Source organism: Manacus candei, unplaced genomic scaffold, assembly GCF_025592945.1.
Source record: "Manacus candei isolate 608988 ecotype Guabito, Panama unplaced genomic scaffold, ASM2559294v1 h1tg000027l, whole genome shotgun sequence".
Classification (NCBI taxonomy): domain Eukaryota; kingdom Metazoa; phylum Chordata; class Aves; order Passeriformes; family Pipridae; genus Manacus; species Manacus candei.
In genome coordinates this window covers 4,980,796-4,989,651 of record NW_026138075.1, presented here as the reverse complement: position 1 = coordinate 4,989,651, position 8,856 = coordinate 4,980,796, and the positions used below count along the sequence as shown (strand labels likewise).

The 8,856-nt window shown below is 40.4% G+C and overlaps 1 long non-coding RNA gene across 1 annotated transcript; it reads left to right on the top strand.

The window, feature by feature from the left end:
• Window positions 1-400: 400 nt before the first annotated feature.
• Window positions 401-3,915, top strand: LOC127471971 (uncharacterized). Its single transcript, XR_007904817.1, has 3 exons — window positions 401-527; window positions 2,648-2,757; window positions 3,606-3,915. It is a non-coding gene; the product is annotated as an uncharacterized LOC127471971 (long non-coding RNA).
• Window positions 3,916-8,856: the final 4,941 nt, after the last annotated feature.

Sequence of the window (8,856 nt, the reverse complement as noted above, 5' to 3'; positions counted from 1 at the left end):
ATCAGTAATGTTAATGTTGAATGTTTGGAATGTTATTGCCTTATAATATCCCTTTGATTGTCAGTTTACCACATGTCCCTCAGTCTTTGGTACCTCAATTTGCGCCCTTGTTCGTGATTGGTTCAAAAATGCTGCATTGCAGTATCTAATTCCTTAGTAATCCCTTGTTTGAATATCTCTGCCCTTATTCTCCCGCCATTGGTTTGTATTTGCATGTCCCTCCCAAACTCCTCCCCTTTTTCCAGTTCCTTCCCTCCTGACCTATTTAAGTCTGATTCTCACCTCAATAAAGGACCATTTTTGCCTGTAGTCCGAGGTGGTTGAACCCTCTTTCCCAACGGGTTGCGTCATCTGGCGCCGAACATGGGGCGGAGCTAGAGGTCCCTCATATTGAGGGAACTCGCCCCCTGTGACGGCATCTCGCTATGGTATTGAACCATTAGCGCCAGCGACTCCCGGGGACTGTATAGGGGTAGCGAGTCCACGACTGGCAGGCTCCATAGCACCTAGTCTGATGACTGACAGAGGTGACCAGCCCCAAAGATATTCCTTTCCACCCCCCTCTCCACAATTTAATATAAAATGGGAGCCTGGATGTCAAAATCCAAAAGGGATTCTTACCAGAGCCTGAAAATAATAATACTCGCCCAGGCACACTCTTTGGATAAGGACTCCCTAAAATCCTTGTCCAGATGGCTTGATAAAAACAAAGAAAAAATCCCCGATCAGCTAAATTATGAGCAATGGGACCAAATGGGGAGAGTGCTTTGGAAAGCTGTAGAGAAAGCAGACCAGTATGCTTTCAAAGCCCAAATTGCATGGAGGATTGTCCTAGAAATCCTCAAACAGTGGGAGAGAAGATGAGAGGGACCCAAATCCCTTAACCTTAACACCAGAGAAAAGCCCTCACCATTAGAACCTATTGCTCAAAATGGCACCGAGACCCCTTCCACTAACGAAACTAACCACATTAGAAATCATCTAATGGCGTTGGGGGAACATTAACCTGTGTTGAAGAATCCAGTAACTCTCAAAATGGTGGGCGTGACCATAATTTCCAAGAAATATTAATCTGAGTTTCTGGGGAGGGAACTAAGATTGAAATCCAAGATGGTGGCCAGCCGGGTACCTCCAGCCCTTCCCAAAATGGCGGCCATCTGGATAATTCCAGCCCTTCCCAAAATGGTAGCCATCTGAGTAGTTCTAGCCCTTTCCAAAATGGTGGCCATCTGGGTACTTCCAGCCCTTTCCAAGATGGCGGTTCACATGATGCTTCTGGCCCTTCTCAAGATGGCAGCTTACATGATACCTTCGACCCTTCCCAAGATGGTGGCCCAAATGACACTTCCGATCTACCAGATGTAAACATCTGGCAAAATGACCACCTCTAGACCGGACCATCGGCTACCAATATAAGTATGAGAGATAATATTATTGAACATCCACAGAATGAAGCAGGGAATGGTATTGTACTAGATAGATGGTCAGCTGCCAGGCAAGGGGCAGAAGAAGATGGAGATATGGATATGTTACGGGCCTTCCCAGTTTATTTGGAGGAGGGGAAGCCAGTCTCATATCCAATCTTGAAAGACACCAAAAAAGCAACAGTTGAGTACGGCCTCAGCTCACCCTTTGCCATCAGGCTTATTGAATCATTGTTTTCTGCTTATACATTAACTCTGAATGATATAAGGACCATAGCCAAAGCAGTGCTTAACACCCCACAATTTACAATGTTTGAAACTGAATGGTGAGGCTTAATAAAAAAACATGCTCAAGATGCCCTAAATTCTAGAAGGGTTCCAAAGGAGGAAACAATTCATTGGTTATTTGGTGAAGGCCCTTATTCCAGCAATAATGCACAGTCTTGCATTCCTTTAGATTATCTTGATAGATCAAAAAATCTGGCCTTATCAGCAATCAAGATAGTCACCGATGCTTCCACATTGACACAGCCCTTTTCTAAAGTTCAACAGGGACAAAAAGAGACCTTCTTTGATTTTGCAACCCGTCTCAAAGAAGCAATCACTAAACAAATTTCTAACCCTGGAGCGCAGGAAGTATTGTTTTTAAAGCTAGCTGTTGAAAATGCGAACCCTGATTGTCAAAGAGTATTAAAGACCCTTAAAAATCCCACGACTACTGAAACGATGCAGGCCTGCCGAGATGGTGGATCATTACAATTCAAGATGAAAGCATTGGCAAATGTGATTATTCAGGGCAACAAATATGAGAGAAGATGTTTTAGGTGTGGGAAAACAGGGCATTATCAAGAACATTGTACTGAGGATGTGGAAACTTATTGTGATAATTGTAATAAGGGTCCTCAAATAGAACCTCCATCGTGCCTGTGCCAAGATGTGGGAAGGGATTACACTGGACCTGTCACTGTAGAATAAAATACAATGTAAATGGCAGATTACTAGTAGACTCCTCAAAAACACTTAGGAAGCTGGGAAACTGGAAGTAAAGCACCTGGGGGGGCACAAAGACAAAAATTCCCCTGAGGAAAATTCCACAGCCGATGATACACACCATCTCAGAGGAAGTGGAGATGAACTAAGTTTCTCTATAAAGCTTTTTCCTGTTTCCACAATAACATTATGGAATGATAATGTTCAAACTGTTTTAACTAATCCTTCTTCAGTTGTTTCTTCTACAGAAACCTATATGCTTTCAGGGATGGCAGATGTATCTGAAACAGGGGTCATCGTGGTCCCTCAGATAGTCAGTCGCCTGACAAGAGACCAAATTCTGGTGAGACTGCAGGCTCCTTCTCCTCCTTTGGAGATTTGGGTAGAAAGTCTAATCGCCAAGCTTCAATCCACAGAAGAACTTAAGGTACAGCTGGGGGTTGCCCCACCCTTGGTCACTTGGTCTCAAGCTATTTTAAACCATTGACCAATGTTGACCTGTTCTATATCATCCCCATCAGTAAGCCAATCAGTGAAAATGCAGGGACTTATAGACACTGGAGCTGATTTAACTATAATAGCTATGAAAGATTGGTCGAGATCCTAGGCAACCACACAGACACTAACAGAAATTGCGGGTGTTGGGGGGACACAGATCCTGAGGCGATCTCAGGACCTTTTAATAGTAATGGGACCGGAAAATCAAAGTGCCACGATCAGACCTTTCATTCTACACCTTCCACTCACCCTCTGGGGGAGGGATGTGGTCAGACAATGGGGAGTACTTTTAACATCAACTTTTCAATAGGGACTACTGGTGTGCAGCACCTCCCTTGCCTAAATTGGCTCTCCAAAGAGCCGTCTTGGGTGGACCAGTGGCCCCTAAAAGGGGACAAGCTGCGATATTTGAGACGGTTGGTGGAGGGACAGTTAGAATTGGGTCCATAAAACCATCAGTAAGTACGTGGAATTCCCCTGTTTTCTGTATTCAGAAATCTTCAGGGAAATGGAGGCTCCTCCATGACCTTCAAAAAGTCAATGAGGTCATTGAGACCATAGGAACCCTCCAGCCAGGAATGCCATCACTGGCTATGATTCCATGAGATTGGCCCATAATAAAAATTGACATCAAGGACTGTTTCTTCAGCATACTGCTCCATCCAGAAGATCAACCTATGTTTGCCTTTTCAGTCCCTTCCATCAACGCAGCTGAACCCCGTCAAAGATATCAGTGGAAGGTCCTACCACAAGGCATGAAGAACAGTCCTTCTCTACGTCAGTGTTTTGTGGCCGACCTCTTGTCACTGTTGAGAAAACAATTTTCTGAGACTTTCTGTTACCACTATATGGATGATTTACTTCTGTCAGCCTTGTCCTCCCAAAATTTAACTGCACTAGCACAAGCTACTATTTCCGCTCTACAGTTACTATTTCCTCATACAGCTAAATCATTCTCTTACTGTTGAGAATGTCTGAAACAGTGCTTTTTCTATTCCTTGCCCAGAAATAAAACTTGCCAAAGTTCCCAGAATCTTTTGTCTTGATCCTTTACTCTGGGGAAGACAAATGCAGGCATCCTTGACTCTGCTGTACTGCATAAAAGATAAGATGCTTTTAATCCCCTGCAGATGTTTTAGAGACAAGCTTCATCCTACATGTAATCTTTTTCTATATCAGTCTTCTTTCTCCAGGTGTTCATTTTTCAAAGAATAATTTCCATTATTTTTTGCAAATAATTCATCATTTGTAGAAGGTACTTCTTGTAAACATCTGTAACAGTACTTCATTACCTTTTGTCAGGTCCAGGTCTGCTGCAGTGCTTATGAAAGGCAGCCTGAGCTGGGATGTGTTGAGTCTACTATCTCTTATGCAGACATATATGATTTCCTTGCTGTTACTGATTTCAGATCAGACTATGTCTACCTGTTGTCCCCCATTTCACATATGAATTGTCATCTCGGTAGGAAAAAACCTGTGAAGATTTCTTTCTTTCACCACAGTGTAATCCTATTTCCTACATATTATGGTTAATATAATTGTTATGAATAAGAATTAACACTCTATTGACCTAAAAATGCCTTAAGATGAATGGCACTGCTTCCCCTGATTAAGGAAATAATTTTTCTTGCACAGTTTTGTGTAAGAAACTTCTAAGACACAGTCATTAAGGGAATGAGAGGCATATATGGTGTTGCATAGTAGCCTGTAGTCTCCTACATCAAAATAGAGCAGTAACTGGCAGAAAATATGTGCCAAGTCACTCAGTTAATATGTTGGCTTCTACAGATTGAACAGGCCATTTCAGCCCACAGAGCCACAAACAGTTAGGTAACTTCAACTCTAGCATCATATGCAGTCTTTTTGAAAGCATCTGTCTGATAGCAATGTATCAGTGACTTGTGATACAACATAACTGGTGGCACAGTGAGAACCTTCTGGTCGTTTGGCATTGTGAGATCTTATTAACTAATTCTATAGTCTCACAGCAGCTGCCTGTTGAGGCACTCATTGACAGTCTTTATAACCATGCACATTCTCTTATCTTACAACTGAATGACAGAAACAGGTGTCCTATTTTTCTTGGGTATTTTTCAAAAGACGTTTTTCTTTTTAAGTCTTAGGAATAGTCTGGTCCCCACACTCTTCATCTATTTTTTCTGCTGGGAAATTAATTTTATATTAAGAGAATTTTATTTTTTTTTCAAATGAGGGAAAAATCTAGTGTTTTCACTGTCAAAAGTTTTTTTCTGTCTATGTTATTTCCTCTGGCTCTGAGCTCTAAGTTGAAGAACAGACATACTCTTTCTTTTGTTTCCAATCTTTTCCAGAAGTGATGTTTTTAATTGAGGGTGTTTCTCATCTCTACTTCTTTGTCAAAACCTTCCTTATATTTTATTTATTTATTTACAGTGTTTCTGAGTACAAAGCCTCTGAGCTGAATAAAAGGCTTTTTCCATCTTTCTGCTTTTTAAACTCAATGCATTGTAACTGTGGATTTTGTGGTTTTATTTTTTTTTTCATGAATTGATCTTTTTATTTAATCTGGTTTTATTCTCCTTTTTTGCTCTTTGTTTTTATACAATTTATACGCTTTTGTTCATTTTTTATTCATTATCATGGTGCCCAATAATGTAAAAACATTATAGCATTTCTTAAGAAAACAGTTATTTCTAGAGCATCAAGTTCAATTTTCTCTCTAGAAAGAAGATGGGAAAGACTTTGGACTGTAGGAATTGATATTGTGAAGTGAGGTTCGCAATATTAAACCCAGCAAAAAAGTGAGGCAGAAAATTCAAAGTGCTCAAAATGGAATGCAGAAAACCTAGGTGAAGCAAAGGAGAAGTAAAGCAAACCAGCACTCATTCGGGACATAGTACCATGGCAAAGTGTGTATGACTTCCTGGTAGTTTTACTCTGAGAGATTCCCAGATCTTTTTGTCATAGAAAAATATTTGTGAATCATCCTTGAATTTTGCTATGGGTGTACTCTCTCTGTACATTAGTACCTGTGGTCTGCAGAGGGCTCCTGCCCAGCTACCAAGAGATATGGCCCTGTGAACCTCAGTGGACAGTGGAGAATTGCCTCCTATTCACTTTACACCAGGATGAAGAGCACGACACAACATTTATAGTCTGCACTGTGTCTGTACTTAATAGTAGCTGTCAGTGGGACTTGAAGGTGGAGAGGGGTTGGATGTTTCTTGGTTTTGATCAGCCCAATATCTATTTCTAGCTTCTGCTCATCACTAGTAACATTTTGAAATATTCTCTACTTTCCTGTAAGTGTCCTGTTAGTATCTTCCTCTGAACTGTCTTTGATGGATTACCTATGAAAATTTGATGTCAGAAATCATAGAGAATGTACATCAGTGACCAATATTACTTACTTTTTCTGTATGTCTTGCACTGACACTGGCTGAAGTTTTGAGGTTGGGGCTGCATTTCTGTTCTATATGTCTGAAGAATGTATAGTAGGGATGGTCTTATTTTCAGCAATATGTGTTCAGGCAGCATAGTTTTTTAAAAATGACAAGTCTAATACTAACAGGGAGAAGACATTTGCTGCTATTTCCAGGAAATAGTCACATGTTCATAGAACTTGTTCCTTTGACATGAGAACCAGTTTTTAACATAAATTACTCAGTCATTAAACTGAAAATTTCTCCCCTCATTTCCATATAAGAATATGTGTAGATAAATGTACAGTAAAGAATGGCAAGATTATGTATTTGGATAAGAATTGCACTACTTGATAAAGACTGCAATTATTGCCTCTGTCATACGAGGCCACAAGGCTTCTTACAGTAAAAAGATGTAGAAAATTCATAAAAGAAGACACTACAGTAAAGGAAACATAGGTCAGTGAGGTTTGAAACCCCTTGAGCTGTTGATCAGGGAAACAGCAGGATTTAAATTATGTTGTTGCTATTGTAGCCTGGCTAATATGTGTTAGTGATAGTTGACACAACAAGTCAGCCTGGTTTATGTTAGCATAGTTAAATTAAAATGTGATAAAAAATGTGAAATATGAATACAGAAAAAATGAAAACTACACAAAATTCTATAGGGATCCTGACCTCCTCTACTGTGATTCAACAACGTAAACTAGAAAGTCAAGTGGATTTAATACTCTGAGGAGTCTTATTTCATGTTCAATAGCATCCTCTAATTTAACTTCAGTTTTAATACAGGTAGGTTTCATGTGGAGATCTCTAGCTCACATTAATTACTTATGTGTGCCAACCCATGAATGATGAAAAATTGTAAAACTACTGAGTTATCCTGGATTTTCTGTAGGAAGTGATATTTCTCTCTCAACCAACAACTGACTTATTGCACAAATGCATCCCTTGAAGAACTACAGTTCTTCAAATTTGAATTCAAACATCCCCTCTTCCTGTTCCCTGCCCCAAAAGAAGCTTTCTGAAGAATTTCCATTGCCGAAGGCCTTGGTCAAAGACTGCTTGCAATCACCTACTCATTAAAAGTTTTGGGATTTTTTCAGTGTTTAGATCTCTAATTTGGCATATAATGTAGTTTTTCTGTCTTGCCTTTTTTTTCTTTTCCTTTCTGACAAATCAGTAAGACACAAACAGTATGGAACTCTGCACATCAAGTCCAGCAATATTTGCAAATCTTATTCTGACTACGTAGGAGGGATGAAAAAATTGGAGCAGATAAAATGCTAGCAGATCTGCAGCTGAACACCTTTTCCAATGTTCACTCATTTTGCTATTTTCCCTGTTGTTCCTTAGAAATGTCACTTCTTTTTATGCCAAAAGCCAAAATGGGATTATTTTGTAACTCTCACTGCCAAGCAGTTCCTTCTTAAGTGAACCAGTTCTAAATATTTTCCTGTAAAAAGACCAAGTACTTCAGTGGAATTTGTAAGCTTCTGGTAACATTCAACAAACAGTTAACTAATGATCTCCCTTGGCTACTTTTTCTCCTTGATTACTGCTTGGTATTACTCTGCTCTCCATTGCTGGCAAAATCCTGGCAAGAATACTTTTGAACAGACTAATACCGGTTGTAGCAGAAGAACTTCTTCCTGAAAGCCAGTGTGGTTTCAGAGCCAACAGAAGTACCACAGACATGGTATTTGTTCTCACACAACTGCAAGAGAAGTGTAGGGAACAGAACACAAGTCTCTATGTAACCTTCGTTGATCTCACCAAGGCTTTTGAAACTGTGAGCAGAAAAGGTCTATGGCAGATTTTGGAACGTTTAGGATGTCCCCCCAAGTTCCTTAAAATGATCATCTCACTTCATGAGGATCAGCTTGGCCAAGTCAGATATGGCGATGCGCTTTCTGAGCCCTTTCTAATATCCAGTGGTGTGAAACAAGGCTGCATTCTTGCACCAACTCTATTCACAATCTTTTTCAGCATGAAGCCTATTCAACCTAAGGTGACTGAAGGCCCACACTAAGACATTAAATCATCTTGTCCGGGAGCTGCTTTACGCTTATGATGCCGCCCTTGTTGCCCACACAGAAGTAGCTCTAAAGTGTTTAACATTCTGCTTTGCTGAGGCTGCTGAGCTTTTTGGGCTGGAAGTCAGCCTGAAGAAGACAGAAGTTTTCTATCAGCCTGCACCTCAGGAAGTCTTCCGTCATCCCCATATCACCATTGGCCAATCAGAGCTCAAATCAGTCCAGCAGTTTAATTACCTAGGTAGCCTCATCTCCTCGGATGGTAAGATTGACAGAGAGATAGACAACAGGTTAACAAAGGCATATAGAGCTTGTGGAAGACTCCATAAAAGAGTCCGGTGAAATAAATACCTGAAGAAAAGCACAAAGATCAATGTTTACAAAGCCATTGTGCTGTCTACTCTCTTATATGGTACTGAATCATCGCTCATTTACTTCTACCACCTGCGATTCTTAGAACGCTTCCATCAACGCTGCCTCTATACAATCCTAAACATCCACTGATCA